The sequence below is a fragment of the Ambystoma mexicanum genome, chromosome 6p (assembly GCF_040938575.1).
Source record: "Ambystoma mexicanum isolate Mex_15411 chromosome 6p, UKY_AmexF1_1, whole genome shotgun sequence".
In the NCBI taxonomy this organism is placed as follows: domain Eukaryota; kingdom Metazoa; phylum Chordata; class Amphibia; order Caudata; family Ambystomatidae; genus Ambystoma; species Ambystoma mexicanum.
The window spans coordinates 292,931,872-292,959,515 of NC_090935.1; the positions used below are offsets into that span (position 1 = coordinate 292,931,872).

Below are 27,644 nucleotides of genomic sequence, written 5' to 3' on the forward strand. Positions count from 1 at the left end.
ACAAAAAGACAAAACCAATATCTAACATCCGTAAAAAACCTAAAAAACCACTTGGGTCCTTCAGCCTGGGTCTACCACCCCCAAGCCATGGAACTGCCACTCCTACGCACACCCCCACTCCGCCACACAGAGCATCCCCTCTGTGATAAAGAGCAATTACACTGGCGTTCCAAATCCTGTGAAGTCGCACAATACAACCGCTAGCCAAACCACCAAATTAACTAACAGCAAGCTGAAAACCAAACACCAAAACCAACTGACCACCTGCTCTCCTGTAAGAAAATAATGAAAAGGCTGAAAAGAGAGAAAAGGACAAAATAAACAAATAACACATGAAAGCAACACAACCACAAAGAAATGGTGCGCAAATGTGCACACGAGCAAGGGTTCACAACTCCCGTTGCCCACATGATGCAATAAGCCCAGTGCAACTACAGAAGTAGAGCGTTAAACCAATCCACAAACATGGGATAACTACTTCCGCGTTTGCGTTTAGCACAATAAAATGTAAGCATAAAACTGTTAGTTGTGTAGTTTCTATACTTCATCTGTAAACATTTATACACAACAATACCCATAAATCTTCTGACACTCCTGATGCCACAATGGCCCATTAAAGGACAAAATGACATGTCCAAATCTCCTAAACAATGGTAAACCGCTCGATTGTTTGAGCACTCAGTGGATTAAAGCCACTTCTCGTGTCTCCAGGTTCTGCACCAAGAGGTGCATTGCGTCCAAATACTTCAATCACCAATAGTGAAACTGCTGCACACTATGTGCGTGGCTCACAATTCTGACTCAAAATAAACTCCAATTCAAACTTGAGCGTGGAGACCATCGAGGGGCGCGAACCAAGATGGTTGCGTGAAGGCTGAGCTCCGCCAACAACGTCCACATCCAGGAGCTTGCGCCTTCCCCCCAGTTCCCAGAGAAGTAAAACTCTGGGTTGTCGGAAGCCACACTGTGGGGGGAGTTCATCTTGACCCCCCCGCCGTCGGGTGCTGCAGAGCCCCTACACTGACGCTGTAAGCAGAAAAGGTGCAAACAGGAGGAGCAGCGCAGCACGGGACCCTGTGTGTCCACGCAGTGAGGGAGATGTCCCCAGACCATTGGGTGGACACACAAGTCAGTAAGTTGCCTGTCTGGGTGGACGCTGACCCCACTGAGGACCTGACTCAGTTGGGGCAGGCACCGCAGCGAGGAGACGGGAGAGGTTGCAAAGGGCACAAGGAAAGGGAGCAGTCGAGCCCGGGGCCTCCCCGCGCCCACACAGTGCTGAGGACACTTCTGAACTTGACGACCCCATAGCGGCCTGGGAGGCCTGTTGGAGCCAACAGGGAGGATGTCAGGAGTGTGTGGAGGCCTCAGAGAAATAGGCAAGTGGGGGGAGGAGCTACTCCTATCCCGGATCGTTCCGGCAGCCCGTGAGTATCAGCAGCTCCCCCACCCCACTCCGCCGATTTGGATGTGGCCATCAGGATAGGGGGCCAGTCCAGCAGCCCCTCTACCACCCCAGCAAACCGTTAAAGTGAGGGGCCAACAGGACAGAGGGCCATTCCAGCGCATGCCCTGGCGCTGTTGTGCTGCACACAGGCCCTGGCCCACATCCAGAGGGGTAGTAGCCCCACACCAGACCCAGAGTTTTAGGAAACTGCTCCATAGGACCCGGGTGCTCCCCAACACATGTGAAGGAGGTCAAGCAGCAGGAGTTGACACGAGGGCCTGTACGGAGAAGAGGGTCTGTCCAGAGAAGTGGGCCCGAGTAGGAACTGAGGGCCTGGATCAGGCGGACACCACCAGTATAGAGTGCCGGAAAGACAGGGGGAACATAAGGGTGGACCACTAGGGCATCCACGGACCAGGGGACACACCAGATACTGCGTCCCGGACAGACATGAGGGGGCATCGAGACACCTGGGCAAGCTGGAGATGGCCCTGTACCCGACTCCACAGAAGAGGAGTGGGCAGACGGGGGTCGTATCACTGCAGAATTTTCTGAGGCAATCGGACGGGGAACACCTGGGATGCTGCGACAACAGAAGACACAATGGCGGAGGCGGGTGGAGCACCAGCTGTAACCAGAGATTACCTAAAATACCTGCTGGAGGTCAAAGCCATCCGAACAGGTATCCAAGCCTCTATCTGTGATCTCAAGGGTAGGGTAGGGTTGGCAAATTTGAGGACAAGATGGAAGCAAAGGAGAACAACCACTCACAGGTGGACCAGTTGGACATGAAATACGAAGCAAGGCTCATCGAACTCGAATCCCATGAGGAGGACACGTTGTTGAAATTGGATGACCTCGAGAATAGGGAGCGGCGAAACAACCTGCGCATTATTGGGTGAAGGAACAGAAGGGAGAGACGGCAGCAGACGTTGGAAGGAAGGTCCAAGGTCTAATCAATAATCTCTTCCTGGGAGACAGTGGAAAAGAGGTCCAGCTCGAAAAGGCCCACAGAGAAGGAGGAGGAGGCGGTGGAGGGAGAGGCCCAAGTTCGATAGTGGTCCGCTTCCTCAGGTATAGAGAGAAGATGGAGGTTCTAGAAAGGGCCTACCGACTGGGTAGTGTTCAGTTTGAAGGAGATACAGTCAAGGTCTTCCAGGACTTATCGGTCCTTACCCTCTCCAGGCGGAGAGACTGTCGTCCTCCAAATCAGTGGCTGATGGATAAGGGCATCGGGTAGCGGTGGTCGATAAGTGGACTACGGGGTCACCATTGGCCAGGAAGCGCAGCAGGTCTTGCATGTATTGAAGGAGGTGGTCTCGGACGAAGGCCCTGGGGAGAGCGCTGGGGGCCTGGGTGGGAAGCAGTGTCAGGAGGGCTCCCTACGCACTAAGAGGATGCCCAGGGGCAGGAAATACAACAAGCTTAACACTCCACCGCCAGCAAAACCATTATCCCCCAAGTGGGACTGTTGGGGAATAGTTTTTGAGCAGTTGAGTCACCACATTTTAGAGGGAAAAGAGGGGTCAGGTCATATGACTGAAATCCAGAATGGCACACGTTTATAGTGGAGGCCGGGCAGATGCTCTTAGGGTAGGGACTCTGAAAGTTAAGGGCCGGGATTCACCCACCAAGCAATCCCTGGTGGGTAGGGAGTTTCCCAACAGACAACTGGATATTCTAATGGTTCAGGAGACAAGGCTGGTGAGGGGGAGGAAAGGCGCATACCGCGATGTCAGACTGGGAAGGTCTTCTGGGCTTCGGGACCTACCAAGAAAGGAGGAGTGGGCATCATCTTCCATCGTAAAATCAGGCTGGGAGAACCAAGAGTCTGGAGGAAGGTGGATGGGAGAGTCTTGGTGGTCTCCGGGACCCTGGAGGGAGTACAGGTGACCTTGGCTACAGTATACTGCCCCCAATACGTGTTAGTTCCAGTTCCTTCAAGAGGCCATACGTGACATACTCAGTAGAGCAGTGAGTCTATTGTTATAGGGAGGTGACTTTAACATGTGGGCCGACAGAGGTATGGATCAGTGGTGGAGTTGTCCAGCCGGCGGGGGGGGATACAGGATGGGGAGGGCTTCCTGAAATACATGAATGACCAGGGCCTGGTCGATGTGTGGACAGAGCTTCACCCCGCGGCCAGTGAACACTCCTTTTTCTCCCCACCCCACGGGTCAAGAACAAGAATCGACTTTTGATCTGCTTCTAAAAGATGCCGCCTTTTCTGAGGAAATGGAAGCAGCGATAGGAGAATACTTACTTTAGCCTCAATAACAATGAGGGGTTGAACTCAGGACGGTTTGGGAGGCAGGCAAGGCCACATGGCGAGGTCTCCTGGTACGAGAAGGAGCCGCCAAGAAAAGGCTAAGGACCCGCAGAGGAGACTAGTTCGGTCGGAGATCCGGGATTTGGAAGCCGGGGAGCGGGGCAGGGAGATAACGAAGGGAGTTGAAGGAATCAGAAGTGGGAATGGTGGTTTTAGGGATGCAGCCCCTCAGACAGCGATATTACAAAAAAGGGGACACTGCAGATGCACTGTTGGCAGCCAAACTGAGGGGTCAGTGAGCTAAACGGTTGGTGACCACAGTTAAGGACTCGGTGGGGTGGGGTGGGGACATCTGCAATCCACCACGGGAGAAATCTTGCAGGAATTCGCCTTATACTACAAACAGTTTTACGGGGCAGAAACTGAGGTTGAGGAGAGGGCGTGGGAAAGGTACCTTGGAGGTATGCACCTGCTGACCTTAAGTCATAGGGAAGTTGAGGACCTGGAGACACCGGTTACCCAGGAGGAGGTGCTTTGGGCGATTAACGGGCTAAAACTGGCAAAGGCCCCTGGTGGTGACGGGTACACAGCAGGGTTCTACAAGGTGTTCTCAGGCACACTAGCCTGGCATATGGCCAGGCTTTTCAACCATATCCTGACCACGGGTAGAGGACCGCCGTCTTTTTGCAGAGCACTCATAACGGTTACACCGAAGGCAGGAGGGACCCCAAGTCCTGTAAAATGTATCACCCCGTATCCCTTCTCAACGTGGACCCCAAAATCTTCACCAAGGTGCTGGCCACAAGGATGGAGGGGGTTATGCCAAAACTGGTCAACTCAGACCAAGTAGGGTTAATTCAGGGCACACACAGAGCCAACACGGTGCTCAAAAATGCTCCAACCGATGGAGAGTGCAGCGTGGAAGGACGGTAATCCTGTACTGGTCGCCCTACACGCTAAGAAAGCATTCGACTGGGTCTTCCTCTTCGGAGTGATGCATAAATATGTGTTTGTAGAAAGAGTCCTGAACGGAATACAGGCGTTTTACACAGCCCCTACTCCACGTTAGCAGCTAATGGGGGGGGCGTCGAGGGTCCTCAAACTAAGGAGGGGCACACAGCAGGGATGCCCCCTCTCGCCACTCTTATTCGCATTATCCATGGAACCGCTGGCTGAACGTCTGCTGAAGACCCCCCAAGTAGAAGGAATCAAGGTGGGGGAGAGGGAATTCAAGGTGGGGCTCTATTCAGACAACTTTATGCTACACCTAGTAAACCCACTGAGCTCAATTCCTGCAGCCCTAGATATTACTGAAGAGTACGGGAACCTCTCAGGCTTCAAGGTGAACAGGGAAAAGCCGGTTGTGTTCCCCTTTGTGGAGGATGACCGCAGGGACATAGAGGCTCTGCGGCCCTTGGGGACTTGAAATCCAAGCAGAGAGCATACAGTACCTGGGGTTACCATTGTTAGACCGGGATGAAGCCTAGGAGATGCAAATTATCCCACTCTCTTCCACATGCTATTTTTAATTTATTTATTTATCTGACTTTCTTTTTATTCAGGGAAACCCTGATAAATTTATCGAAAGCTTCGGGGCTTTACTAGAGTTTCAAGCCTCTCTTATCTTTGTTTCAAAATGTGTTTTCAATTTCCACGTGACGATTCTGAGTCCATCAAAACTTTGTCTCCGTCACTGTAAGCTGGACCCCAGTGTTTTCCTGCGTAGGCGAAGTTCTATCACCGATCTGTCTGAAAGTTACCTCAATTAGGTTCGCCATTGACACCGACCACCTCGTGGATTCCCCTGATATTAATCTGTTCCATAACTCGTTTTCCTGGAACATCCACGGATTCTCAATTAGCGGTAGCAGGTGGATTTTTCTGTTTTGTTTGTTGTTATGACAATCTAATATTAGATGCTTCAGAGTTTCCTTCTTCTCTGGGTTTTTGCATAGTCGACATCCTTTTTTGTCAGATGTGCCTCTGATGGTTAAGATTTCCTGAGTCGGTAGTAAGTTTAATCTTGCTTTCATGAGCAGCTTTCTTTTTCTTTTTTCTGGAAATTTTATGCAGTACTTAATTGGGGATTTCACTTTGTTGAAAGTCAGAGGGAGATGGGTAAGGAGTTTATTTGTGGCTAGATCGAGAGTTCGTATCCAATCCATCGTTACCATTTTTTGCTTGATTCTGTCAGGGTTTTCTTTGAGCTCTTTGTCTGAGTACGCTATTTCCTGGAGTTTCTCTCTCCTCTTCTCCGTCCATTTTTTTAGGGCTGCGCATTTGGCGTTGTCCATTTCGTCTTTAATAATGGTAAAGGCTAGCAAGGTCTCGTCTAAGATAATTTTCCTAAAAAAGCTCATGGCGGCTTGGTCTACCAAGGATTCAAGAGATACTAGGCCTAGCTCTCTTTTGATCGCTCCCATTGATGTTGATTTGGGGACTCCTAACACTGCCTTCCAGATCAGTCCTTCTAATCTAATCCAAATTTTGGCTGGGATGAAGAGTGAGACTTCCATTCCGTGGATCAGGGCTGGGACCACTTTACCCTTATAGAAGTTTATGGCAGGGATCAAGGAGAACTTTCCGAACATTTTGTCGATGAGTCGCATTTGCGCTGTTAGTCTTTTGGCTTTATCCCATAGCGTCGTTTGCATCGCCAAAGATGTAGTTGAACTGTCAAAATCGACGCCAAGGCATCTGATGTATTTTACTGATTCAATTTTGATGTTTTCCAGGAATCTGTCAGGCTGAGAGGTCCTGTGTCCGCGGAAGCTGCTGAACCCCCGACAATCCCCCTGAAATGTAATTCCCAGAACTAGTTTTCAATTCAGCTCTGTTAACTACACCCCAAAGGGAAAGGGGGAAGTGGATAACAAAACAACACCAGGCAGACTGCGTCAAGGCTAATCAGAGCTGAACCTGCAGAGGATATAAGCAAAGCAGATACAATTCCTTTATTTACTTACTAACCTTATGAATGGGAAAACATTAAATCCTTAACTAATATTTAAGACTCATACCTGGTTCTTCTCTTGAAATTTCTTTGAGAAAATTATAAGAAGCTGAAAGATCTCTCTTACTTGAGACTCATGAAGTAGATAACAACTTCTTACTTTAGGTCATTCTGGAAAGGGAAAGCTTAGTTCATTGTCTCTTTTCCAAAATGCACAGATCTCCAGATAGATTGTTTAATATAGATTCTTTCTTATTTTTTCTTTCAAAACTGTCCAAAACTAAATACACCTCTGTTGAGTTTTTAATCCTTGAAGAATTCACGTGCGAATAATGTCCATACAGATGAGCTTCTCGTTGAAATCTTCCTGGATTGAAGAACGCGCGCAAAAAGTTCTCCAAAGAACGAATTCACGCGGAAGAAAAAAGGACACGCGCTAGAAAACACACGCGCAACAATAATCTCACGCAGTTCTTAGATTACGCGTCAGAAAACACACGCGCTCATTAGTTCACACGCGAATAAAAGTCTTTAGCGCCTAAAATCACTAGCGCTGTAGAAAACACGCGCAAATAAAACGCACGCGATTCCCAAATCCACGCGCTACGGAACACCCGCACTGGAAAACACACGCGCACTTAAATAAACACGCGATTCTCAAATTCACGCGCTCCGGAACACCCGCGCTGGAAAAAACACACGCGCAATAGGAAAACGCACGCGATTCTTAGATCCTCGCGCTACAGAACTCTCGCGCTAGGAAAACACACGCGCACTTGAAGTCGCACGCGACAAACAGATTCTCCCGCTACCACGCTGGGAAACTCGCGCGCACTTGAAGTCACACGCGACCAACAGATCCTCGCGCATCCGCGCTTGAAGACACACGCGCACTTGAAGTCGCACGCGACAAACAGATTCTCGCGCTACCGCGCTTGAAGACACACGCGCACTTGAAATCGCACGCGACAAACAGATTCTCGCGCTACCGCGCTTGAAGACACACGCGCACTTGAAAAGTTCAATAGTACTAGTTCAAAAAAAATAACTTTTCTCAAATGCTTTCAAGGAAAATGTCATTGGGGAAGAACAGAGTTACTGTACAAATAAAGTCACTTATCTCTTGAGCGAATTCATAAAGATCTTCGGATTCTCATGTCTTAAAAATCGAATTCCTGTTCACAAATGTCTTCTCCCGGAACCCCCAAGAAAGTAGCCGCTCAACTGCTAACACCTGAAGGATAAAATCCACCAGGCCCAAGTCTAAAGCAGGAGCAGCCACTAAACACGTCCTCTCAGATGGGGTTTTGATGATGAAAGGCACAGAGTGACAGTTTAGAATGTTCATTGTTGTTCAGCATTGTCTTCCAGCCAATCAGAGCTGTCACTGTGAGGCTCCATCTTGCCTTGGGTTAGAACCAGGAGTCTGAATCAGCAAGTTAAGGCCTAACCAACTATAATAGAAAACTTCCCACCCACACAAAACTAATCTAAAAAGGATAAATAATGAAAAGGAAACTTAAATAAGAGAAGGAAACCTGACAGTACCCCCCTCCTAATGCCCAGTCTCTGGGCCTATCTTGTGTGGTTTTTTAGCGTGAAACTTAGCAACTAATCGGGGGGCATGCACATCAATTGAATCTTCCCAAGATCGTTCCTCCGGTCCATATCCCTCCCAATCAATCAAATACTGCAGTCTTCCCCTCACTTTCCTAGAATCCAAAATTTGTTTAACCACAAATTCCTCAGATGAATCCTCCAAAATCACAGGGGAAGGTGGTGTTCTAAATCTAGTTCCTGAACAAACTGGTTTTAAAAGACTAACATGGAAAGTGGGATGTACCTTTAATTGCTTGGGTAATTTCAATCGTACTGCCACAGGATTGATGATTCTCTCTACCTCAAAAGGGCCTACAAATCGTGGACTGAACTTATTCTTTCCCTTAATTTTCAGGTATCGTGTAGAAAGCCAAACTAAGTCTCCCACCTTATATTCAGGACCAGCCTTCCTTCTCAAATCTGCACACCTTTTGTATTTCAACTTGTTTTCTCCCAGTACCTTTTTTGCTCTATCCAAGTTATTTTTCATTAGCAACAAACGATCTTCCACTCTAGGATTCCCTGAATCCTCCAACACCTCAAAACTCAGAAAGCGAGGATGAAACCCCCTACCCAAAAAGAAAGGGGACATAGAAGTAGCATCTTTACCACAATTGTTGTAAGAGAATTCAGCCAACCACACCAAATCCACCCATTCCTCTCTAGCTTGTAAGTAACACCTTAAAAACTTCTCCAATTCTTGATTTACTCTCTCCACTTGTCCATTACTCTCCGGATGATATCCAGAAGTCAAACTAACTTCCACTCCAAGTTTCTTACAGAAAGCCCTCCAGAATTTTGAAATAAATTGAGATCCCCTGTCAGAGATAACTTGGCTTGGGAGTCCATGTAGTCTAACTATACCTTGCAAAAAACTATGAGCCAATTTTTCCGCGGTAACCTCTCCCTCCATTGGTAAAAAATGTGCTTCTTTCGTAAGAAGATCGACCACAACAAGAATGGTAGTACAACCTTTATCTTGAGGGAGATCAACTATGAAATCCATAGAAATAGTGTGCCAAGGACGAGGAGGAACAGGCAACGGCTCCAATAAACCATGCGGCTTCCCAACTTGACTTTTTGCTTGTGCACAGACTACACAAGTTTTCACAAAGTTCAATGTGTCTTGGCGAATTTTTTCCCACCAAAAATTTCTTCGAACCAATTCCAGAGTTTTTCGGAAACCAGGATGTCCAGATAAAATGGATTCATGACAATTTCTCAAAACCTTTTCTCTTAACATTTCAGTAGGTACATAAAGCTTGTTATCAAAATAAGGTAGATCGTCTTTCAAACTTCTGGCTGGATCCAGTCTCACCCACTCCTCCATCTTCTGAAAAGACATATTCTGACGAACTTCATTCAAGAAATCCATTTCTTTAATGGCTCCGGCTAACAAAAAACGTTCTGGAGCAATAATAGGTTCTGGTTCTAGAATCTCTCTCTCCTCACTTCCAGGAAATTGGCGGGATAACGCATCAGCCTTTTTGTTCTGACTTCCGGGTTTAAAAGTCACAATGAAATCATAATCGGCAAAGAATAAGGACCAACGAAGTTGTCGTGGAGACAAAGTTCTTGCAGATTTTAAAAACAATAAATTTCGATGATCAGTAAGGACTGTTACTGTATGTCTTGCTCCTTTTAGAAAATGTCTCCATTCTTCAAAAGCTGACTTTATTGCTAATAGTTCACGATCAGCAATTGTGTAGTTCACTTCAGCAGCGGAAAACTTCCTAGAGAAAAAAGCAACTGGATGTATTTGACCAGTAGTTTCATTCCTTTGAGAAAGCACCGCCCCCAACGCCAAATTTGAAGCGTCTGCCTCCACAAAAAAAGGTTTAGAGAGATCAGGATGAATTAGAATTGGACTAGAAGTGAATCTTTGTTTTAACTCTTGAAAAGCTTTTTCTGCTTCAAAGTCCCAGTCAAATTTCACTCCTTTTTTCAAAAGTCTCGTTATAGGAGCAACCAGCCGAGAAAAACCTTCAATAAATCTCCTATAAAAATTGGCAAACCCTAAAAAACTTTGTATTTCTTTAACCTTAGTAGGAGAAGGCCATTCAAGAACTGCTTGCACCTTTTTAGGATTCATTTCTAAACCCTTTGGTGAAATGATAAAACCTAAAAACTCCACAGAATCTGTATGGAATTGACTTTTTTCCAATTTGGCAAACAAATGGTTTTCTCGCAGCTTTTGTAAAACTAAGCGCACATGTTTCTGATGTTGATCCAGGTCCGAAGAGAAAATCAAAATATCATCGATATACACCACAACAAAAATATCCAGGTATTCTCTAAAAACTTCATCAATAAAAAATTGGAAAGCCGCTGGAGCATTACATAGACCGAATGGCATAACTTGATATTCAAACAGCCCAAACCTGGTCTTAAACGCTGTTTTCCATTCGTCCCCCTCCTGCACACGTACAAGATGATAAGCTCCTCTCAAATCTAATTTAGAAAAAATATTTGCTCCTTGTATTTGATTAAGCATTTCCGAGATGAGAGGAAGAGGATACCGGTTCTTAATAGTGACTTTGTTAACTGCTCGATAATCTATGCAAGTCCTAAGCGTGCCATCCGGTTTTGGTACAAAAAATAAAGGAGAGGCCGCCGGTGACTTAGAATGACGAATAAACCCTTTGGCCAAATTTTCCGACAAATATTCTTTTAAATAATCATTCTCTTTCTCAGTAAGAGCGTATACCCTACTACTAGGCAAAATTGTTCCTGGCTCCAATTCAATTTTACAATCAAAGGGCCTATGAGGTGGTAATTCTCCTGCCACTTTCTCATCAAATACATCCCAAAAATCTTTGTAACACTGGGGAAGTTGGCCCACTACAGCTCCCACATCATGACACCCAATTCCAGTCTCAGCCAGAAAACTTGACACAGAATTACTTTGTTTTACATCTTCCCCTAAGAGACTTCCTGTAAAGCAATTCTCCTTACAAAATTCTGACTGCATGTCAATTGTTCTAGCACTCCAATCAATCAGGGGATTATGGAGAGTAAGCCAAGGCATGCCCAAGATGATCTTCAACAAAGGAGCATCAATTAACTCAAATGAAATTATCTCTTTGTGACCTCCTGATAACTCCAAAGTTAAAGAACCAGTTCTATGAGTAATTGGCCCCGAAGATAGATACGTACCATCAACAGCCCTAGCCTGTTCTACAACCTCCTTCTGAATAATTGGAATTCCCAAAGATTTTGCCAACCCCCAATCCATAAAATTTCCAGTGGCACCAGAATCAATTATTACAGGCCCATTTCCCTTACATTCCAACTCAAAAAATAAGGATACATTTACGGTTATATGGGGAACCGCTGTCTGCACCGTATTGGCGATCTGTTGTACCTTGACTGCGGAGGAAGAAGTCTTCTTGGGGGTGTACGGACAATTTCCTAAAAAGTGACCACCTCTTCCACAATATAAACACAGATTGTTTTCTCTCCTCCTAGTCTTTTCTTCCACTGTTAAAGGACCTCTGATTCTAGAAGATGGATTATTTCCTTTGAATCTACTCTCTACTTTAGGTTTATCAACTCTAACAAAAGACTTGACTTCACTCCCACCATGACGCCTCTCTGCCTTCCTTTCACTCAAACGAAAGTCCAATTGAATAACCAAATCAATCAGACCTTCACAAGTAGAAGGGCGTTCAACGACTCCAGACAATGCATCTTTTAACTCATCTCTAAGGCCCCGATAAAACAACGAAGCCTGCTTATCCTCGGGCCACTTACTTTCTAACACAAGGGACTTAAATTGTGTTATATAAGCAACCAAGTCTCTATTTCCTTGCTTTAGTTCTAAAAGTTCACCATCCACTTCCAAAGATAACTGTCTTCTATCAAACATCTTTCGGAATGTCTCTAAAAAACTAGTGTAGTTTCCTAAAACCGCACTCTTCTGACTCACCAACAACCCAGCCCAAGAAGATGCCTCTCCAGAAAGATAGGACAACATAAAAGTTATCTTAGAAGCATCCGATGGAAATAATTCTGGTCTGCTCATAAAATGTAATTCACATTGTGTCAAAAACACCCTAAACCTCTTATGATCCCCATGATAACGTTCTGGAGGCGCCAAAGGAACTGGCATAATTAAACTCCTTACCCCTTCTGTCATTGGAGGCGCTCGTTGTATTGGTGGTAAATGATCTTCATCTTCCCTTTCTAACTCTGGTGGAGAACCAGCGCCCCCTGAAACCTCATCCTCTCTCCTTACTCCCCTGTGTTGGATTTGTGTAACCTTAACACTCAAGTCATCCACCTTTTGACTAAGTAATGCATTTTCATCCCGAGATATTTTCAACTCCTCCCTTAACTCCCTGATCAAAGATCCTAACATCTCCATGGATTCGTCGGGGTTCATGACAGCTCGGGCGGACTAAATTATAGGCCTTTCATTCTGTCAGGCTGAGAGGTCCTGTGTCCGCGGAAGCTGCTGAACCCCCGACAATCCCCCTGAAATGTAATTCCCAGAACTAGTTTTCAATTCAGCTCTGTTAACTACACCCCAAAGGGAAAGGGGGAAGTGGATAACAAAACAACACCAGGCAGACTGCGTCAAGGCTAATCAGAGCTGAACCTGCAGAGGATATAAGCAAAGCAGATACAATTCCTTTATTTACTTACTAACCTTATGAATGGGAAAACATTAAATCCTTAACTAATATTTAAGACTCATACCTGGTTCTTCTCTTGAAATTTCTTTGAGAAAATTATAAGAAGCTGAAAGATCTCTCTTACTTGAGACTCATGAAGTAGATAACAACTTCTTACTTTAGGTTATTCTGGAAAGGGAAAGCTTAGTTCATTGTCTCTTTTCCAAAATGCACAGATCTCCAGATAGATTGTTTAATATAGATTCTTTCTTATTTTTTCTTTCAAAACTGTCCAAAACTAAATACACCTCTGTTGAGTTTTTAATCCTTGAAGAATTCACGTGCGAATAATGTCCATACAGATGAGCTTCTCGTTGAAATCTTCCTGGATTGAAGAACGCGCGCAAAAAGTTCTCCAAAGAACGAATTCACGCGGAAGAAAAAAGGACACGCGCTAGAAAACACACGCGCAACAATAATCTCACGCAGTTCTTAGATTACGCGTCAGAAAACACACGCGCTCATTAGTTCACACGCGAATAAAAGTCTTTAGCGCCTAAAATCACTAGCGCTGTAGAAAACACGCGCAAATAAAACGCACGCGATTCCCAAATCCACGCGCTACGGAACACCCGCACTGGAAAACACACGCGCACTTAAATAAACACGCGATTCTCAAATTCACGCGCTCCGGAACACCCGCGCTGGAAAAAACACACGCGCAATAGGAAAACGCACGCGATTCTTAGATCCTCGCGCTACAGAACTCTCGCGCTAGGAAAACACACGCGCACTTGAAGTCGCACGCGACAAACAGATTCTCCCGCTACCACGCTGGGAAACTCGCGCGCACTTGAAGTCACACGCGACCAACAGATCCTCGCGCATCCGCGCTTGAAGACACACGCGCACTTGAAGTCGCACGCGACAAACAGATTCCCGCGCTACCGCGCTTGAAGACACACGCGCACTTGAAATCGCACGCGACAAACAGATTCTCGCGCTACCGCGCTTGAAGACACACGCGCACTTGAAAAGTTCAATAGTACTAGTTCAAAAAAAATAACTTTTCTCAAATGCTTTCAAGGAAAATGTCATTGGGGAAGAACAGAGTTACTGTACAAATAAAGTCACTTATCTCTTGAGCGAATTCATAAAGATCTTCGGATTCTCATGTCTTAAAAATCGAATTCCTGTTCACAAATGTCTTCTCCCGGAACCCCCAAGAAAGTAGCCGCTCAACTGCTAACACCTGAAGGATAAAATCCACCAGGCCCAAGTCTAAAGCAGGAGCAGCCACTAAACACGTCCTCTCAGATGGGGTTTTGATGATGAAAGGCACAGAGTGACAGTTTAGAATGTTCATTGTTGTTCAGCATTGTCTTCCAGCCAATCAGAGCTGTCACTGTGAGGCTCCATCTTGCCTTGGGTTAGAACCAGGAGTCTGAATCAGCAAGTTAAGGCCTAACCAACTATAATAGAAAACTTCCCACCCACACAAAACTAATCTAAAAAGGATAAATAATGAAAAGGAAACTTAAATAAGAGAAGGAAACCTGACAGTAACATGCTGGTTGGTTCGGTTTTTTGTTTGGCGCTTTCTCGATCGTCAGGACTTTGGTTTTGTTTTTGTTGATTACAGGGCCGTTCTGGGCGATGTATTTCACCAAGCTGTTCAGTTTTCGCTGTAGACCGATTATAGTCTGGTCGATTAAGATGATATCATCTGCGTATAAAAGTCTCAGTATAATTGTTTTGCCTATTTTTGGCGGGTAGCACCTGACTTCAGTTTCAGAGTGTTAGAAGTCACCTAGGAAAGAAATAAATAGGGCTGGTGCCAGAGGGCAGCCTTGTTTGACCCCACGGTTCACCTTAATTTCTTCAGATAGGGTTCCATGCTGGCTTAGTTTCACTCTTAGTGTTTTCTGAGTGGAGTGCTTTGATTGGATCCAAAACTGATTGGGGGCAATTCCAAGCCTGTAGTTTGGCCCAGAGCATATTGCGGTCGATTTTGTCGAAGGCCTTGGATAGGTCAATGAATGCTAGGTGGATCTTTGGAGCCCCTTCCTTCACCTTAGCCTTTAAGATGTTAATGATCATGATGTTTAGCGAGGTAGATCTGTTTTTTTTGAAAGCCTGTTTGAAGGTTGTCTTTCGATGGGCTGCTTTTTTCCCACTCTCTGAGATGGTCCAAGAGAAGGGAAGCCTAAATCTTGCCAATGATGTCGAGTAAAGCGATTCGCCTGTAGTTAGCCGGGTCTTCGCGGCAGCCCTTTTTGTAAATTGGCACGATTACTGCTTTCAGCCAAGACTCTGGAATTTGTTGTTCTCACATTCGGCAAAGATTTTACTAATCACTACAGACCACTGGTTGGCAAATTGCTTAATTGTTACGTTTGCCAGGCCATCGAGGCCGGGTGCTCTGGAAGTTTTTAGTTTCTTGATTTTGGCTTCTATTTCGTCTTGATTAGTCAGGTTTACCCAGCTTAAATTTGCGTTTCCTGGTTTTGGCGGTATTGATTCTTTTGCCTCTTCAAATTCCGATGTTAAGTAGGTTATCCATTTCTTCTCGTCGACTGTGTTGTACATTGGCGAGTTCTGTGGGCAGGTTGTCTTTTTTATCAGTGACCAGTATTCGCTCAATTTTTTAGATGCAAGTCTTTTCATCATGTCCTCTGCGTCATATTGATATTGAAGTGCCCTGTGTTGTCTTAACCAGTTACGGTACCTTTTCGTCTACAGGTGCCAATTCTCCCAGTCCTCTATGCTGTTTGATTTTTTTGCTCTTCTTTTCAAATGGCGGCTCATTTTTCTTTGTTCGACCACTTCTTTGTTAAAGGCGTGCGATGGCTGGGCTGTAGTTTTATGGTCTTTCTTCAAAGGTTTGTTGTAAGGCAGTAGGAGCGGTATATAATCGGGTCTTTCTTTTATGTTTTTCTGCTTGTTGGACCAAACTTTCTTTTCCCATCCGAGCCTGATTTTCGAGATGTCGTGTTCCGTTAGCCTTAGCCGTGATCTCTGGCTGCTTACTTCTGTTTCTAAAGGGTATATCGTTTTTACTGTTCTCGATCCCTGCCAGGAGCATGTCATCAGATTGTGGTCGCTGTTGATGGTTCTTACGACTCGGAAGTTCTACATGTATTCAGTTAGACCAGACGAGATACAAATGTGGTCTAGTGTTGCACTCGACGTTCAGCGTTCCCAAGTTGGGATGTTTGTTTGGTTCGGGAACAGTGTGTCGATGTTTTGAATATTTGTTCCTGCGATTAGCTCCTGCCATGCTTTCCCTCGCTTTGTGGTGGGGTCTGATGTTGTCGAGTGCTTGTTGATAGTGGGAATTGTCTCTTGGAGGTTGCTACACTTTGCATTGAGGTCTCCACAGATGATGATTTCAATGTCTTCGTAGAGCTGGTCAATCGTGTTGCCCATGTTTGAGCAAAACGTTGTGGTTGACATACGCTGTGGATTCCAGTAACAGTTAATGATAGCTAGCCTATTTGCATGACCTCCACATTTTTTAGTGACCCGTTGGGACCAAGTTGTCAAAGTCACCAGCATTTCGTATGCTTCTTTCCACTTCCTCGGTTCTGTCTGTTTTGATTGCCGTCAACAGGCCCGCTGATGGTCTTCCCAACAGACCTTTCACTGCTGGAGAAATTTGTACTGTGAAGCCGTCAAGTGCTGGTTTAGCCATCAGCCATGTCTCTTGTAAGGATACTATGTCAAAGCTGCCGAGGTTCACATCGCTCACCTGTGTTAGGTGTGCGTGGCCTCAGGTGTTCCAAGATCCCAGGCAGAAAAGCTCGTTTGCTGGCCGTTCCTCTTTAAAAAGTTGAAACATTGTAGTTTGAGAGGGCTGGCCCGGGTCGTTGCTATTTGTTGCTGTTCGTGTTCCACGTTGATCTCAGCCAGTTCCAGGGGCCTTTTGGTTTGCCCAGTCCGAAAGATTTTTCTGTGTGTTTGATCTCATCAAACTTTACGGATGTGTCTACTCGTGGGTGGCGATGGTGCTCGTCCTTGCTCAGACTTTTATCTCGGGTCTGGTCGTGATGGTTGGGGTGGGTTTCCTGAGTTCCTATAAGAGCCGGGAGCTTTTCATCATTGTTTCTTTGCTGTTTTTCTATTTCTGTCAAAAGAAGGCCCATCTCTTTTAGTTCTTGAAAAGCGTGATGTTTGATTTCTTTCCCTCTCGCTGATTCTATATGGATGAGTGCTTTGGCTCTTTTGTTGCTGTGGTTCTACTAATTTAATGTCTTCTGATTTCAAGTGCCTTAACATTTTAGATCTGTTCATTATCTGAAGTATTGTCGGGCGGTTGAGAGGTACGTGATCCTTCTTTGGGTCTAGTTGTTCTAGTTTGAGTAGACAAGACCAGATGTTTCCTGGATGTCTGTCTTCCACTGTCTCTGCCGATTTTCTGATACTGCTTTGAAATTCCAAGTTTCTAGGTGATTCTTTGTGTTTGCACTCATGCTGGTCGTGTCCTTTTGTTGGCTTTGTGTGAGTCATGTATTTGTTTTGATAACTCATCGTGTCGGAGGTGTTGTGCGTTTCGTTTAACGAGGTTATATGCCTTTTTCTTTCTTGTGTTCTCGTGTCCGGATTTGCTCTTTCTTCATTCCTTTTGTCCTGGGATTTTATTTCAGTTATAAGGAAACCCATCTGCTCGATTTCTTTGAAAGCTAGGTAGCCGATATTTTCGATGCCTTCTGCTTTTACGTGTAAGTATGCTTTGGCTAAATTCCCACTGTGGTATGGTTCTACTCGTTATAGGTCTTCAGTTCTGATCTTTCTTAGGGATTTAGTTTTCCTCATTAGCTGGATGATGGTGGAGCGGTTTAGAATAAGGTAATCTTTTTCCCCTTCTTGTTGCTCGAGTTTAAAGAGACGCGTCGCTTTCTTTATTTTTTGTTGTTGAAAATCGGTCCTACTTCTCCCTCTGGTCTTTGGTGGTGTTGTTTTGTCTTGTTCCTTGTGTTGGCTTGTTTTTTTTTTTCCTTGGCGTATTTACGTGTTGCTTTTCTTGTAGTACTCCACTATTTGTTTGGAGGTGGGCCTTCTCTTTCAATACTTTGGTGGGATCGCCCCTCTTGGGCGTCTCTTTGCTTTTTCTTGGTGGCATAAGGTCGTCCTCTGTGCTGTTCGAGACGTTGTGATTCATATGTTGTGATAAGTTCATTAGGACTTTGTCTAACATAAAATCTTCTGTTGTTCTTGGGGAGCTTATTATGATGATTTCTTCCGTTTCGGCCTCATTAGGGGGAGTACTGTTGGTTCTTTGAGTGTTGGTACCGAGTGTACAGTTTTGACCCTTGATTTTTCAAAGTCTCTGTTTTTGTTTTGAGCCAATTTTATTCCGATTGGTTCCGGTGCTAGTTCCGGGCAGGATGTATTGTTGTTTTTGTCAGCCGATCATGATCCAGATGCGTCATTGACGGCCTTTCCTGTGCCACGGACGGAACGTCGAAAAGCCGTTCTAAATTGATGATCTTTTTTTCCAACTATTCGATTCTTGTGTTCCGCATTTGTGCTTGCCCGTTCTTCATGTCTTCAATTGCTGTTAGATAACTATCGACGTGGGAAATTTTCGTAATCATGTTTGTCAGGATTGCTGTATTGTCTCGAATCTCTTCTTTTATAGCCTCGTACAATTTGCAGAAAGGTGCTAATACAACTGACATTGCTGACCTAATTGTGATCATATCCAGCTTGTCGTTAGGGGTGGCTTTCTGCATTCCTGCTGCTATGTCGCTGAGATGGCGGTTTTTTGGCGTAGAGTAGGTATTGTCAAACCTTTTTTGTGGTATCAATGGATCTTGATTTGGATGTTCCATCGACACACTATGGTCATGGTCTGCCGTTTTTTGGCTTTTTTAGGGTCTTTGTTTTGGTAGTTCAAGGCCATATTGGCGCGCCTCTCTATCCGAAGTCGTTGATGGCGGCGTCTTTAGTATGCCTGTCGCCAGATGGGTTTTGGTCCACGCGTATCTTCGCTCTTTCTCTCCTTTGGCGAAACTTTGGTCTTGGTCATTGTTTGAACTTTGGGGTGGGGTAATAGTGTCCTTCGCTTGGTCTTTCTTAGAGAGCGTTTTGTGTACTGGATGTGCTGTAGTTTGTGGTTGTGTTGTTTCAGGGTTATCATTAGTTTATTTTGTCTCTGGTTCATTGTTTATTTGGCTTATGCCCTGGGCCAGGACGGTGTCTCCCATTGTGTCAGTATTGTTGATGTTCTGGTCTAGGATGTTGTTTTCCAGCGTTGCCAGGGGGGCTGCGTTCCTTCTAGCTGCTTTAGTTTTTTGGGTCCAGATTGAGTCCGTGATTTTCTGTTTGATACCTGGGGGCTGGTCGTGTGCTATTTCCAGCATCTCCGCGTCGGAGACTTCAAGTTCCGAGGTCAATTTCCTTTTGTATTGTTGTGTGAAGAAGGCCTTTAGGGGGCATGAGAGAAGGGGGTTTGGTAGGCTATTAGTAGACTTGCTCCTTCTTTTGATCACTTTGACAAGTTCGTACTTTGGAACAGGTTTTGATTCGCTTGCCACCTTTCCCAAACTTTTTTTGGGTACTGACTTTTTTGATTTTGTCGGTTTTGCATCTGTTTTCGTTTTGTTTCTTTTCTTCTTTGATCCTTTTTGTGTTGACTTCGGCAGTTCTTCCTCAGTTATTTGTGGAATTTTCCGAATCGTTGGCTGATTCTGAATGGGAAATCCCTTCTATCGACGCGCTTGTGATCACACAGTTGTTAGGCGTGTTAGTGACCTGCTCCTTGGGACTGGTCGGTAGATTTGTCTGCGTGTGGGTCGAAGGCATCCAGAGCTGTACGGGCGATAAGGAGGCGCCTTTGTCTTTTTCCAGCTGGTGCATCAGTGCCTTTATTATTGGGCCCGTTCGAAACTGGTCCGCGTTATGTATTTTCAGAACTGAGTTCGCGTTTGTTTCTTTCGTTTTCCCGGAGGAACTTGCCTCTGAAGGTCTCTGGGGGCTAGAGCTCTTTGCCACTCCTGCAGGTTTTGCCGGAGGAGGGGGCTCGTGGGTTGGACTTTTTCCCCACTAACCGGCGGGGTCGATGTCCCATGTTCGACGGCCTCTTTCACTGGCCCCAGTCTTTCATCTCCCTTTTGAGGAAGCGGTCCTTTGACTGCTTCGCTTCGCCCCGCCCCGTCTCCAGCGTTCCGATCGGTCCTTCGACAGCTCCTGCACCGAGGACGCTCGCCGTGTTGGCGAGTAGGGGACTGCTCGTGGCTGCAGGCGGGGGAAAGGGAGGCTCCTTTGCCGGCTCTCCGGTCTCCGTGGTCCTCCGCTCGTGGTCCTTTCCTGCGATGGCTCCCAGAGACCACTCGGACTCCGACCCGACTACGCGGGAGTCGCTTGACATCGGAGCTGGCATTGCGGTCGCCGGGCAGGAGTCCCCGCTGGTCTCGGTAAGATTACGTGCGCTTTTTCTTGTTTCTCTCAGATTTGGAGACTCGGCGGACATGTGAACTTGGTTCTCCATTGTCCGTTGTTTGTGGCATAGGGTGGTTTGGTTTTGACGTCATCGAGTCCCGTTTTGGATGGTCGGCGTAGTTTGCATAATTGAGTTAGCCGAGATTGGGGTTTCCTCGCACGCCTCCACAAAGTCGTTGTTCGTTTTGCTGGTTTGTGAGGGGGGGGGGGGTGAGTGCCGTGCTGGGTTTCCTGGCGGATTTCGCCCTTGGACGCACTTCGGGCTCCATTAGACTCCTGCTACGTGCCTGCAGTGGGCTGCTGCAGACTGCTCCTCACCTCTGCTCCCAACTCCGCTCACCGCTCCGTGCTATTTAATGACATGACGAGCTGGGGTAAGGGACAGATTTCATGGATAGGGAGGCTGAATGCACTGAAGATGAACCTACTCCAGAGAATACTGTATTTCTTTCAAATGTTGCCCATATGAGCCCAGAGGCCCCCCCGGAGGGAAGCCATGGCCCGGATTGTAAGTTTCCTATGGCAAGGCCACAAACCCAGGGTGGGGATACGGTACCCTGATACTAGCTAAAGACAAGGGGTTGGGGTCGGGCTCCCAGACCTGATGCTATAGCGGCACAAATGAGGGCGATGGTACCACATCTGTGGGAATACCCGGACAAACGGTGTGTCTACCTTGAAAACTATCACATGCGCCCGGCCGCGGTTGGAGAGTGGCTCTGGGTCCCAAGGGGGGGGTCGGGTTCCGAGGAGAATCAGAAAACGCCCATTCCTACGGCTTTATTGGGAGGCATGGGAGGGCAAGGGATCACCACATGGCCCTCCCCAATGAGTCATATTTGGTCCCCCCCTGGTATGGAACGAAATTCCGGAACCAGAGAGATACCAGAAGTGGTTTGAGGTGGGTCTATTAAGGGTGGGCAACTATGGAAGCGAGGGAAGTTCATAGTGTTGGAGGCCAGACCAGATCTAGGGGCTCTGGTGGCCTACCGGTGCTCCTCTACCTCAGACTGAAAGCAGTCTTTACAGCTGAACGCTGGAGAGATAAAATCCAGAGAGATCTCACACCTGTAGAGAAGGTGCTAGATGGACAAACTGAGATGAAATGTCTAATTTCTTTGCTTCATAGAGCTCTTTTAGAAATACAGGGGGAAGCAATGGAGGGACTGCAGCAGAGGTGGGAGAGGGACCTGGGTCTGGACTTCAATGCGCATCTTTGGCAGCTCATGTGTAGGAGGGCGTTCAAAACAACCATAGCCTGTCACTATAAACTCCACGGGGTGAAGTTACTGCATTGTTGGCAATATGACCCAGTAAGGCTTTCCAAGATGTTCCCCACAGTGAGCCCCCTGTGCTGGCACGGATGCAGGGATAGGGCGGACTACTGGCAAATGTGGTGGTGTGAAGGATTCTGATCGGGCGTCGCACACCAACCAGGACCCTTGGTCTCAGCCTAGGATGTAACTCTCAGTGAGAATACGTTTTCTGTATTTTCTACGAATTCAAATTGATCCGATACCCAACCCATCTCACACCCCCTTTTACAAATACCCCGGGGCACAATGGACCATGAACCAGGCCGGTGGGTTGTAATACAATATTTATTTATTTTATTTTCAAAGGAAATCGCACAATTTTTATTTTGGGCAGCAATCACCAATCGGGTGATAATTACAATGAAAACCACTGAAAAACACTTGGGTAACGTTCAACAAGAACATATCCAAAGCACACCTGAAAAGGAGCACTTTTTCTATTCGAGTGGATATCACCCGAGTTAAGGTTTCCTTCTACAATGTTCCTTCAAACCCCAATTAATGGAATTCTGAGTGGATAGAAAGAAGCAGCAGCGGGCCAGGCAGCAAACAAACTCAAAATCCGACCTTCCCCCACAAAATAAGAGGCAGGTTTAAAACCCTTTGCAATGGTATGAAATGACACTCGGAATTTGACAAATAATTAATTATATGTGTGATTAAATAATGATGTACATATGTTTTATCACTGGATCAGGGATGTTATATCACTAGCAACTATAAGGGAAGGTATCACAAAAGGCATAGAGTTCAAAAGCAGCTTGAAATGGAGAACATAGTGCAGTCAAAATCACACGTGGAAAAGTTGCAATTTACACTTTGCAGTTTTAAATGTCAAAACGTTTCTTTTTTAAAACGGGTGAAATATACAGAATCGAAATGTGGTTTTTAGGCTGGGTGATAGATGCACATCACAAGGATCATATAGAAGTGAAAGAGTGACTATAGCTGAATAATTGGATGAGATTTTCAAGGGGAAAGAAATTCGGTTTTGGTAAAATAAAGCAGTTAAAAAGAGAAAATCGGTTTGGAAAGAAAAAGGACAAGTTTTACTTAAACTAGATTATGAAGAAGATAGCGCTGCCCATGAAACAGGTTAAACGGCCGTCTTAACCCCCTTCACGCCGCATGTCTCTTTATGTGGAAATTAATTCAATTATTCAAAAGATTGCTAAGGAGTTAAAAGATGGGGTGAATGAAAGGATGGCGCTAACACTAGGATATCAGGGACAGGATGCACTGAGAATTCTAACAAGTTACCAGGATATGAATAGGATTACTTGGAAAATAGGACAAAGACAAAGGGTCAATCTGGGATAGGCTATGTGTTGATATGGGATGGGGAAATACTCACAATCTGCACTTGAGTTTGGGATTTGGGACAGCCAACCGGGTTCTCGACTCAAAGGGCTCTGGTCACAGCACGGCAGGCCCCCCTTACTGCAAACAGCTCGGAAAGTCTAGTCACTACATGGCGAGGGTACAGCGGGCATGCAGGTAGTGGGCAAAAAGCCGGTCTGGTCAAAGGATACTCCCAAAAGGTACCACAGCTTTTTCCCCTTTGTTATTGGGATTTTTAGTGGGGTTTCGGGATCAATGGCCTTGCTGGGTCAGCTATGCTTTGGCCTGGCAGTAGAGTCTGGAATCTTGCATAGGTGGATCTGGAATGTCTGGATACACGGGCGCTGGAAATTCAGGAGAGTGTCTGTCCCTGTGAGATCCCACCCCTTATATAAAGCCGGTGACATCACCGGGTTTATTGTTGGGCAGAACTAAGCTAGAACTACCCCCAAGAACCGGATAGTCCTCCACGAGGGGACCTAGTTTATGGGGTTGTGTTTTATGCGAAACAAAGCCATCCCACAGTCGTTTTTGCCTAAAATCAATCTTAACATAAGTCACACATTTGTACAGTGGTGGCAATTTTGAAAATTACATAGGTAGATTACATATTTCACACAGAGCATGGCAGTCCAATGATCACGTTTGTAGGACTTTGTTTCGTCCATCTAATAAATTGTCATTTTCATTTAAATTATTTTACCTAAAATGCTATAACTTTATACATGTGTGTGTATATATAGTATCATAAGGCATGTAAGTATTGAATTTCAAAGTGGCATCATATACACTTTCCTCAGAATATCCAATTCTCTGCCATTTCTGTTCCCAATGTGCTAGTGAAGGCTACCAGGTCTTAAATTAAAACCACCAAAATTGCATCTAGATTGTGAAACTTTTGCGTTACTGCGTTGTCGAATTTCGGAGATAAAAAAGTCTTGAAATCTATTGATAAAATAGCCTTTGGAGCCAGATGGCCAGCATTGCCTACCAAATAAGGGCATAACTTCCAAGGCTGCTCTGGAGTTGGCTTTGAAGCTCCCCAGTAGAAGTTAAAGGGAGGTGTTTTTCCAAATGTCACACGTAGGTGTCCCAGAATCTATTGTGTCAACCTGGAGCACAGACAGATGTCCGACGAGCATGTGATATTCTGCCTCCTGGTCCATTCAGAGTTTCAAAGGGCACAATTAACATGTAGGTGTCCCAGGAATCCATTGTGGCTTCCTTTGGGGGTAGGCCACTCCTGTTGTCAGCACCCAAATGTCCCTTGAGCCATGGCAGAAAACCTGTCTGGGCTGATTTCCCAGTACAACCAATACATTTAGTTCTTTATTTTATTTTGTTCTGAATCAAAAGCAAGCCTGCTGAAATAAAATATCCCATATATGTTTCCCAGCAAAACCGCCTTTACATTGCTAGGCAAGGACAGGGCCTCATTCAACATTACACTTTTAAAACAAGTATTTTTCTTATTGCAGAAGTACATTTTAACATGCAGTGAAGTCTGCTGGGATGTCCCTTTCAAAAAGGTTTTCTCTTCCATCTGAATTCTCAACATTGTTTTGCAGCCCTAGTCAGTTTCTCTTATACAACAATCTGTTTAGACACCGATCCACTGAAATTGACATATGCCCATAGAGCTAGGGTTTCTTTTGAAGCATTGATTTTTGACATTTTGTAGCCCAAAAGTCAAGCGTTTTTTTTCGGTGCGGCTGAAAGTAAAGTTTCTGTTGATTTCCCCAATCTGGTCTGACACAGCCTGTCATTCAGGGATAATGATCTCTTCTGCTGGAGCACAATCTGAATATGGATGGACAAGACAGGGTCTCACTGATAAAAGCAGTGTGATGTTGGACAGATGAAAAGAGCGTCAGGGCAGCATCCTTTTCAATGTAAAATATTCCCTTTTCAATGGGAACTTTTTAGCAAGCAGCAGAGCAGCGCCGCTTTTCAATTTGCTTCTTTAGTGCACACAAGAACACACACTGGCAGCCTTTCTCTTTGTGCTCCCTGTTCTAACTTGCCCTATATGTGCTTGGCAAGACAGTATTTTGTAGCTGCAAAATGCAGTTTTGATGCGAGGCAATGGTGCGCCAAGGAGCCAGCGCAGCCATTTTGCTGTAAACTGCTGAAGTGCAGCTTGGTTATGGATGGAAATTCTGCTGAGTGGGTCAATGTATCCCACTGTGGAGATGCCCTAAAGTGCAGGTGTACTAGACTGAGGTCCTGGGATTGATCAAAGACATGGGAGGAAGGGAAGAGGGGTTGGACCCTATTTTAGTGCTCTTTGGCCTAGACAAACAAGAGGATCAATGGCACTCCCTGCCGCATATCACCCACTTTATGCTGTTAGCTGCTAAGGCATGCCTCGCAAGACTTTGGAGAAGAAGTGAACTCCAGAGCTTGAAGAAGTGGTCGGACACAGAGATTTATACCACATGGAAAGGATCACTGCGGCTATTCAGGGTGCAAGTGTAGACATTGTGGGGGAATGGCAGCAATTTTTTAATGTTTATTGGTCGAGAAATGGGTCATGCTGCTAGACTGTGTTGGCTCGCTCGTTTCCGGCCAAGACATAACAGTGTTCAGGACGTACATGGACATCTTTGTGAGCGATCTTGACCTCTTTGTGAGTTGATGCTTCCACTCTGAGTTGGACCTCTCATAACCAGTGATGATTGGGAGGGGGAGAGGGTTGAACAGTTGAAGGATCCTGAGTTTGAAACTTGTGCCGAGGGCTTACACCCTTCGGCTTGCTTGTGCCTTTCTATGTTGCTTCAAAATTAATAAAATCTGATAAAAAAATAAATAAATTTAAAAAATGTGGTGGAGGATCTCCTCTGTTACTCTCCGCATACCAAGTACTTATTCGTCCACACACTTACAATTCTAAACCCTAGCACACTATGTGCTATCAACTAACTCTGCTTTTGCACGCTATGTGCCCATATACTCACACTTATACTTTTGCAGGCTGTGTGCTTATACTCCATTTGCTCATGCATTCATATCCATTCACTTCTTATTTTCTTTGCAAAACAAAATGCCTAAATTCTAAAGTAAACTCTCTAAAGCGCTCAAATCTTCCAATTCTATGAAGCGCTTTAAATTCTTTACAAATCTCTAAAGCGCTTACAACTTTACAATACTCTCAAGCGCTAAAACATCCATGCTCCCTCACATTCTCACCACATCCCATACACCGCTTTAATCCACTGTATTAAATATGCTGTACACATATGTTGAAATTAGTAATGCATCAAAATCCTCACAAAGCAGTGGTGATCAGTCATAGCATTGTAGAGACATCTCAGTTTGGCATAAGCATTCTACACAGTAGGTGTATGGTCAAACAATGATTCCTTTAAAATTGAGCTCTGCACCTAATAAATGTGGTAATAATGTTTTACTCTATACTTCAAGCATCCAAGTACTCCAAACATACTTCATTCACTAAGACACACACCAACGTCACAAAGGAACATTTCTTGTTGTAAACCCTCCATAGAATACATTGGCTATAATTGTATTTCTTAATCTACAATACCATTTCTTTACATTGCACAGCATTACATGTACTAAAACTTCAGCTTCTAATTCTGCAAGACTATCCTGCATAACTACTAATACTCCTACATCTTGCCCCCTTTCCTCCATACTGTATGGGCATCCCTCGGTAGGGATGAGAAACTGAACATTTCTCACCAGATAAAATGATCTTCCCCTGTAAATTTAGATGCGCGCGGTCACGGGGCCCTGGGAGCATGCGGTCCCCTGACACTGCCCACCGGTGTCACTCAGTTCTCTTTTCTGTGTCGACAGGAATGGACTGCTTTCACCAGCGCTCTTGGATTAAGCCTCCGGCCTTGTAATTCCATGCGCTCTTCCCCAGGATAATTTCCTTTTTGTCCTTTTCTACATAGCAATTATCAGAGTAATACTCAGTCTGCTGGTGCCATGCTCCTCCCCGGCGCATGTCAGCGACAACGGGTTTCAGCTGGTGTCCAGCCTGCGAGGGTTCCTTCCCCACGTCAGAGCCTCACGCACTCTCCCTCCGGTGCCTTGGCCACGGCTGGGACGGCTGTTCTGCGTGCAACACACTGACCGCGCACTCGTTGAAGAGTCGCTTGGCAAGCTGTTCGAAAGATCACCACTAGAAGACATCAAGGCATAAGTATGGAGGAAGACCAGGCCTAAGGTAGGTGCCCTGTTCTCCTCTGCACCCGCAAGGGTGACTCCTTCCCTGGGAAGCGTCCAAGCGGGCGGAGCCTTCCAGGTCCTAAAACCAGCAAGGTCACCAAGGCTCAGAGAACTACCGGCCAACGGGCCAAGGGGTCCAAGGATTCTCCCAGTCCCACTGCTGAGGGGCCGCAAGACTCTAGTACTGGGGATCTTCCCGAGGGGCTCTGCTCTAACACCGGGCTCGCTCCCGAGGGGTAGCCTATATGCAGTACTAGCACTACAAGCATCATGGCCGAGGGCACACCACCTCTCAGGTCCCTACCTGATGTGCAGGGAAGGTCCGAGCCTTCGCTCTTAAGCGTGCAGGCGGAGACTGTGCCCATTTCATCAGGCACGTTCGCTGGGCATGATAAAATGGCCACCCGGCCAGACAGATGGCAGCGCATCCTGGGCTTCCACACTCTGGCATGCAGGAATG

General features: G+C 45.8%; 1 protein-coding gene across 4 annotated transcripts in view; it reads left to right on the forward strand.

The window, feature by feature from the left end:
- The window catches only part of WDR7 (WD repeat domain 7), a 2,460,073-nt gene that overhangs the window by 937,259 nt on the left and 1,495,170 nt on the right, over positions 1 to 27,644 (forward strand). The gene's annotated exons all lie outside the window — the stretch shown is intronic.